We start from the raw sequence: 9273 nt of genomic DNA, 5'->3' as shown, positions 1-9273 counted from the left end.
GTTAAATTTCTAGTCGGCAAGATGAGTAGTTCAAAGTAGAACCGTTTTTACAGTGCTCTTGTCGATATTTAAATTATATATTGTTTATTAATTACAGATATTGTGGATTTAAATAAATTATTATCATAAAAACTATATTTTTTAAGTTAACTAATCAAGTCACCGAGTAAATGTCGGTTTGCGTTGCGATTTTGGTACTATATACTTCTAGAAATATCTACGATTCGTATTAATTACGACCGGTTTTTCGAAGTTTAGTATAGTTTTTATCTCTTGCTAGAGGGCAGAGATACATACTTCATGAAAAGTTACGTTCAACCAAAGTTATGTAATGGAATTGCCTAATTTTACGATGATTGAAGTTGGTTTCGTCTTGGTTAAAGAATCTTCGATAATTCAAAGCACCATAAATATTAAAGTAGCCATGATGAGCGCCAACTTTCGAAAGGACTTTTTTTTCATTAATTTAACAATGTCTTCCTTGTGTTCCTTAATATTTGTGTACATTTATTATAACTCTTAGTGAATATAGTTCGAATATTAATCTTAAAATAGAGAATATTTAGAAATAATATATTGAGTGTTCACCGCGTGTTGCCATCTTCTAACATTTTTCTAACGTATATTCATTTATTGGATGTAGAACTTTTATTCACGATTTAAAACGAAGTAATTCCAAGGATTTGTCTGTCACTTCTAAACTGTTTTATTATATTAGTGGTATATATACGACTTTGGGAAGGGGTTGTTTAGGTATTTATGTAAATTTTAAATACCGATTATATAGCGTCAGCGCCACCTCTATATGTTCAGAAACGAGAATTAGCGCGAACTGTGTCTCCCGTGTCAAAATAAATACATTTCATTAAATAAAACTAAAAACACGAATTTGAACTTAACACTGAACACCACTCAAGACCGCCAAACTGAGAATTGACAAATGACATTTGTCAAAAAAATACCACAGGCTCTTAAATCGACTTATTTATATAAAATTAAAGGTATATAAAAGTTCTACCATTAAAAACTACTCAATTTTTGTTCATATTTGAAATATTAGTTATATTCAATTTTTATACATATTTTAGTCTAAAATTTTCTAATTCAATTTTATATTTTTATATGTAAAATTAATTGTTAACGCTTATTTGCAACGGAGCAGGTTTTGTCATTTTGTGATGTAGTTTTATGTTGATATAATTTTTTACTGTGCACTAATAAAGTTATATTCGTCAATTTTTGTGTTTTATTTTTATTTATAAAATATGGAAGATAGAATACGAGCTGTAGATGTTAAAATGATTTGCATCAAAAATCAACGTAGCCATTGCAAAGTTATTAAAAACGTGCGTAAGACCAATATTGTATATACATTTTTATCAATTATACAACTTTAATAATGTAAATTCCTTAGGTGTACATTTTCTTTTGCAAAAGGGCTTATTAACTGCTAATAGAAAAAAATATATGGAGCATTACACAGTGTACTTTAAATAAGAGTAGTAAGAAATTTTCGCTTCAAATTTTTTTATAATTAAATATTTTGATAAATTTTATAATTGAATTAATCTCTTATTTCATTTTTTGCACATCTATGTTATTATTTCATTTAGAAAATGATCAAATACACACTTATTTAAAGTTTATACACAGTATAATGCTTCCTATCGAATTTTCTGCCATGTTAAATCTTGTGTCCGTCTCTTTTTACTGACGCTTTTCGTTCAATCGACTTGCAAATCACAACTGTTGCTGACGAAACAAAGGAATAAAAGAATATTTTCGTAAAAGTGTGCAGCTACGGAAGCAGTGACGTATAGTGTGGTCGGTGACCTCAGGCGAATGAACGAGACGTTAGCACATGACTCGCTCGCCTGTCCCCCGCCTCCCGCAGTTCAAGTTGCTTTCTTCCGCGCTTGCACCCGCGGGTGGAGCCGGGAGCCCCGTTACGCCTAAGAGCTTGCGGGGGGTATCTGTTCGCGCCCCGCTCATCGACGGGGCGGTCTTTGTGTTGGGCCTGGAGCGGCCCTAAGTCTCGTAGGTGCTGCGGAGCGTCCTCGAGAGCACTCGCTGTTTGACCGGGTGAGACCCCCGGTAAACCCGAGGGAAGCCCGGCGAGGGACCTGCGGACGAAATCCATTGAGCGCGCCGATTTGCCGGCAGGAGGTTCCCAGCCCATTTGTTTTAAGATGTACTCGGGTCGAAACCGGACCTTTAAGCGGTATCAGGATCCTCCGCGCACACAAATCCTCCGCGCGCACTCCCGCAGTTGCATCACACTGTTTATTAGCAAACGAATCAAATAACAATTTCATCGTGCACATTCTCCACCCTGTGCGTCCTGCGCACTCTCCGTCAGCAGCACGATGATAATCTTGGTTGGTCTTTTTAAAATTCCAACCTTAGTCTGCACCTCGACCACACGGGTGACGCTATCTTTGCCCGAAAAAGTCGCCACGACCCATCCTACAGGCCACCCTAGGCCACGAATTTCCGGGCAGGGTTTCCGTCCACCACGAGCACCAGATGCTCAGGCATCTTCCCTCAACCTGTAGGATTCCGACGAGACTGCAAGACGTTAAACAAATATTCTTTAGTCCATCGTGACCAAAACATATCTGCCAGCCGTTGTGTACGCCGTCACCTTTGTCGTGATCCAAGTAAGCGTTTGCAAAGCTTCCGAGTTGTGGCCCTCTTGCTGGACCAAGAATAAAGTGTTATGGTGTTAAAGCTTCGGTGTCCTCTGGATGACACGAGAGAAGGAAACTGCATTTCGCAAATTTATATACACGTCTCTAACGTGGCGTGGTGGCAGCAGTTGTTGCTTAGTAGAGCCTCCAGCAATGGTTGTTTTTGGTGGTGGCCGTAATTTTAATTTTTAAATAAATTAGTTTAAAACATTTGGTTTTTTTTAAACGTTCGGCGGTGGCCCTCGTAATTAGTGTGAAAACTGTGTGAATATAGATATACAAATAGATGGAGTGATTATATACATCAGTATATAATAGATATTGATATATCAATATCTATTGGGGCTTTTACCTTAGTAATAATTAATTTACAAAGAAGTTTCACTTCTGACATGTGTACTTTGTACGCACGCACTTTTGAAGTGAATCTTCTTTAGGCGCATGAGGGTAATTTTTTACGGATTAAACGCAATTTTAATAATATTAGCAAGAAGATGTGCAGGCGTTTTTGTCGAAGAAAAGGGAGAGAGCGATTGAGAGGGAGGGAGAAAGGGCGAACACAGCTTGAAGCAAATAGCCATGAAGCAAGAGTAGAACGACAATAGATGCTATTTTTACAAGATATTTAGATAATGTTGAAACACAAACTTATATTACATATTTTACTTACCATATTGCTGTCACAATACCAATAGAAATCGCGTCGAATAATGTATATCGTAGAAATAAATTTAAAAAATGTATAATTTGTATTAATTTTCGACACTTAATATATAAATGACAATTAAATTCCTAACATATCTACATTTTTCACTCTGAGTCTCGGAAATCTATAGTTTTAGATTCCTATAAATATGAACAAGACTTAAAAATTCTTTTGCCAATGAAGTTTCACTTCTGAAAAAAGAGTGAAAGTGAGAAAAGAAGAAAAGTGCGTACTGTTATATATTTAAAACCTTAGAGACCACCCTATGTCAACTTCTATTTTAGCAAGCTGGCATTCTCCTATTCAACTGCCATGAGCATTATCTTTCAGCTAAAGTCAGTCCCACTTTACGATTCAAACCGAGCAGTTGTCTTTCTAAATCTATATTTCTAAATAAATCCTTTGTGTAAAATAAATCCTTTTTTTTAAACTCTAAATAAGGGACGTCGTATAACATTGGTGCAACTCAAGGGATTTTTAAAAAAATCCTCGGTAAGCCTCAGTTTGGCAGTCGCGACTAACGAGTGATTACAAAAGTGAATATTTCTGTGAATAACTAGATTTTCCTATTCGCTGTGAATTCTGAAATTGTTTTGTAAAGAAACATCCGCCGTCTCCGCCCTATACATCAAACATGTTCATCGGTAAAACTGCAGCATCCCTGTAAGTCTTCAAAAATCCTATATATTCGTATTTCAGTGTGTTGTGTGAAAACAATTAGTGAAGTTTAAAGTGCTAAAAATAAAAGGTTGTTTTATAAAATTACAATCTCATAATTGGTTACAATACCAATTAGAAATCAGTGCATCCTCTAATCAGTTCTCAGTAACGCTAGCCGTCGTCGCGTCGTTATCAGTATTGTTTTGTCTAAGCCATATCCTACGTGACAAGGCCTAAGGAAGATGTTATTATTATATATATTAGACGTTGATTTAAATATACTAATTAAATTCATAAATAAATTCTATGGTAACCGCGAAAAATTAAGTGCATTTTTAAATAATAGTAGAAATGCGGTAGAACTTGCTACTCAAAACCAACAGGACATTTTACTAAAATATATTGTAAGTCAATTAGAAGGACGCGCAGAAACGGCTTGTTGTGTAAAAGAATTTGAGAATTGGCACCAGCTTGAAGAGTTCTTAAAATCTCAATTTGGTGATAAAAAGTACTATGCTGCGCTGCTTTCTGATTTACAAGAATATCGTCAATTAGGCAACGAAACGGTCAACCAGTTTGCATTACGAATAGAGTCTTGCTTATCAAAATTATTATCCGAAATTAATATAACTATCCCTACTAAGAAAAAGGACGAACTGGCAGGCCGCGTCGCAGCTATGAAAGACTTAGCGTTACACACATTTGTAGTCGGCCTAAATCCAAGATTGTCTACTGTAGTTCGATGCCGTAACCCTGAGTCTTTGAACGAAGCCATTAATTTCGCTACTTCGGAAGAAAAGATTATCAATGCTTTGACACGACGAAACACTAATTACGCCCAAACTCCAAATACTCAGAATCAGGCGCGATTCCGCCCATCTCACTCATCATATCCACCAAATAGATCAGCTTTACAACATGGCACTAATAATAATACAACATCTGCCGCGTTTAGGCCCTCTAATCCTATAGTGTGCCGATATTGCAAGGCTCCAGGGCATACTTATTGAAGGTTGTCGCAAACGAGAACACAATATTAGGAAATTTGGAAACAATCAAACTTCAAGCTACAACCGCACAAACCCTACTACTTCCTTTCAAAATCGGAACCAACTGATTCATGCAATAGCTTCTTATGAAGATTATGGTGTCGAAAGGACTCCCGACGGTGTCTCCCGAGTCCGAAATTTCAACGTCCTCTATTGCTATATCCAAATGACACCGAAAATTCTATATCCTATTACAATTCCAAGGTCACACAACAGGGTAACCAGCCCCAAAATAAAGACCATATTCATATTTCTAAATCCAAGGGCACACAACAGAGTAACCAGCCCCAAAACGAAGACCATATTCTCATTTCTAAATCCAAGGTCACACAGCAGGGTAACCAGCCCCAAAACGAAGACCATGCTCCTATTTCTAAATCCAAGGTCACACAGCCTACACAGACTACCCTAGTCACACAGTGGTAGCAACGTTAATAAATCAATTTCAAAATCCTCTGTACCACATAACCCTAATTCTAACAATGGTGCAATAAATTCCCAACAAAGGACATATGCATCTACAGTATCCGGCACTCTAAAATACATGCCTGCCATATCTCCTCTTACAACATCCATGGTCGATACCCCAAACGCCACGCCTGAGATAAAAAACAATATATATAACAAAATACATAACGTTACTTCAAATCCATCCGAAAAATACTTACCCTTTGTGGAAGTTCAAACCTCTGTATCTACCAAACTACTTAAGCTCCTTGTTGACAGTGGTGCATCTATTAGCCTTATAAAGAAATCATCTATTCAAAACATGCCTGAAATAGACGAACACACTATAACATTTTCAGGAATAGGAACTGCAGATAAACCAATTAGGTCATTTGGACGTATACCTATCGAATTCAACTCTCTGAGGTATCGATTTCACATTATTGATAACATAAATTTTCCTTACGATGGTATAATTGGAAACGATTTCCTATCAGACAATTACTCAAACATTGATTTTAAGAATTAATCGCTTACGATTAGTCAAGTTGAACTTGCTTTAAAATTTAATGAACCAATATATACTATTGCTCCCCGAACTGAAACCATCATAGAATGCTCGGTACTTAATCCAGAAATAGGTGAAGGCTTGATGGTAGATCAAAATCCCGTCGACTCAATTCTAATTGCTAACTGCATTGTCAAGGTGAAACCTAATTCTAGAATAAACATTTCTGTTGTAAATATCTCTGAATCTCCAATTACGTTAAACTCAAACTTAAAATTAAAACTTACGCCCTTGGAAAACAAAGAAAATCACCAAATATTCAATATATCTCATACAATCCCCAACAATGCCGTTAACAGAACTGAGCAGGTTTTAGACCTTTTAAGAGTCACTCACCTTAATAACGAAGAACGAGAATCATTATTTAATCTTTGCGCTGAATTTTCGGATATATTCCACCTCCCTGAAGATTCTCTGACTTGTACTAATGCGCTCGAGCACCAGATACCAACTTCTTCCTCTGTACCCATTAATACAAAATCATATCGATTTCCTGAAGTGCATAAACAAGAGGTAAACAATCAGATTAATAAAATGCTTAATGAAGGAATTATCAAACCGTCAACTTCTCCATGGTCATCTCCGATCTGGATAGTTCCAAAAAAGCTCGATGCTTCTGGTCAGCGTAAATGGCGCATTGTTATCGACTATCGCCGATTAAATGATATCACTATTGGAGATTCTTACCCTATTCCTAATATTTCAGAAATTTTAGATCAATTGGGTAAATGTAAATATTTTAGTACACTCGACTTAGCTTCCGGCCTTCATGAAATTAAAATGTCTGAAGCTGACGCTCCCAAAACTGCTTTTTCCATTCCACAAGGACACTTTGAATTTGCGCGGATGCCGTTTGGGCTCAAAAATGCCCCTTCCACGTTTCAGAGGTTGATGAATTCCGCTCTATCAGGCCTGCAAGGGCTGCAATGCTTTGTCTATTTAGATGATATCGTAATCTACTCATTTGATCTCCAAAAACACATGAAAAACCTCTCAAATGTCTTTGACAGACTCCGACAGTTTAATCCCTTTAATAGTATTATAACACGCTCACATATTTTCCAGGGTCATCGCAATTCTCTGCAATGTCACCCTAGCTGAAACTGAAAATCAGTATGTCAAAAATATAGTGAAAGGTCCTGGGATCTTCTTCGACCCTGTTGGCACACTAAAGATAATAAACGACCAATTTCATATTGTAATTCCCGTAGAGATTATTCCCATAAAAAATCATATAATGAACATAAATAAAGTGTTCAATAACGTTCAGTCTTATTTTTAGAGAAGCGAATTAATTGGTGTTTCGCAATGTCATAACTTATTGCAACCTTTAGAAGCAATCCTTAAAGATCTCCAACGTGACTTTAATGCCGTTTCACATCTAGTATCCGATAATTACGTTTCGAAAAGATCCGCATGGTTTTCCGGAATAGGCACTGTATTTAAACACATATTCGGTACCTTGACCGAAGATGATGCGAAGACCTATGAACACGCTATTAAAACCCTTTATGAAAATGATAAAAAGATTTCAGGAACATTGAAGAAAACGGTAATTGCTTCCCAATCTGCCATTTCCAATATAAATCAAGCCTTACATGAAATGAACCTTAATCAAGCAAAATTGAATGGTGTCGACAAAGAATTAGCGTCTACGGTATCCAATATAACAAATGCGGTTAATTTTAGGAATAATTTTTATAACATTTTAAATATTTTGCAATCAAATTTACTGGCTTTATCATTTAAGGTGGAAGACTTACTAAATTCCATTTTACTCATTAAAAGTAACACCTTGCATCCTTCAGTTCTAACCCCAAACCAAATGTACAATGAAATTGTAAATAATTTTAAGTTACTCCCTAAGTATAGAGACTTTCCTGTAAACATAGACATAAGCAATATTCATATTCTAATTAATATAGCCGATTTAACTTGTTACTATTTTAACAAAAAAATAATGTTTATTGTAAAGATTCCACTTGTAACCTTAGAACATTTTAATATCTATAAAACTGTGCCATTGCCTATTCCACATACGGAGGGTATTTTAAATTCTTTCGCTATGATCCTCCCTTCGGAACAATTTTAGCCTTGAGCACAGATAAACTATCTTATATCTATCTCAAAGATTTAAATGATTGTAAAAGCATACTTACCTATACTTACCTTTGTGAAATAACCGATGTCTACGCAGTACTTAATAACCCTTCATGTGAAATCGAAATAATTACTAAAGCCTTTCCAGAAAATTGTCCTGTTAAGGTCATGTTTGGTGATTTAGATATTTGGCATAAGCTAAATAATAACAAATGGATATTTGTACAATCAAAGTCCACTAAATTGTCTATTGAATGTAATCAAAATGTATCTGAGTTAGTTATATCCGGTACAGGTGTACTAAATTTACCAATAGATTGTGTAGATTTCATAAAAACCTTAAGTTGGTGACTAAAGTGTATCCTAAAACATATGTCCCCGCTGTATCCTCGAATTTTGATATTATTGACGATGATTGTTGTAAAAGTGTAAACAAATTAAGTAATAACTTTTCTATTCCAAAAATCAAGATTATTAACCTTGATAATTTAAAATCTATTAAACCTATTTCAGACATGTCAATGAAGGATCTAAATGATATCAAGAATCCTAATAATTTTAATAATCATGTTAGCTTTCCTATTTTAAGTATTTTCTCTGTAATCCTAGTTTTTAGTTTTGTTTTTGTATATTTTTATAAGAAAGGCAAATGTTCGAGAAAACTCCAAGTTTCCAATAATATCCCGGTTGAGCAAGATAATAATCTGGAAAACCAGAGTAATCCTTCAGTAGCCCGCTTGCGAGTTTGTTAAATATTAAGGAAACTTACAAATAAACCGTAAGTTTCCTCATAACGAGGGGGTTGTTATATATTTAAAACCTTAGAGACCACCCTATGTCAACTTATATTTTAGCAAGCTGGCATTCTCCTATTCAACTGCCATGAGCATTATCTTTCAGCTAAAGTCAGTCCCACTTTACGATTCAAACCGAGCAGTTGTCTTTCTAAATCTATATTTCTAAATAAATCCTTTGTGTAAAATAAATCTTTTTTTTTTAAACTCTAAATCCGGGACGTCGTATAACAGTACGCGCACTTTTTTTTCTTGTTAC

The sequence above is a fragment of the Pieris brassicae genome, chromosome 5 (assembly GCF_905147105.1).
Source record: "Pieris brassicae chromosome 5, ilPieBrab1.1, whole genome shotgun sequence".
Classification (NCBI taxonomy): domain Eukaryota; kingdom Metazoa; phylum Arthropoda; class Insecta; order Lepidoptera; family Pieridae; genus Pieris; species Pieris brassicae.
Note: the sequence above shows the minus strand (reverse complement) of the source record.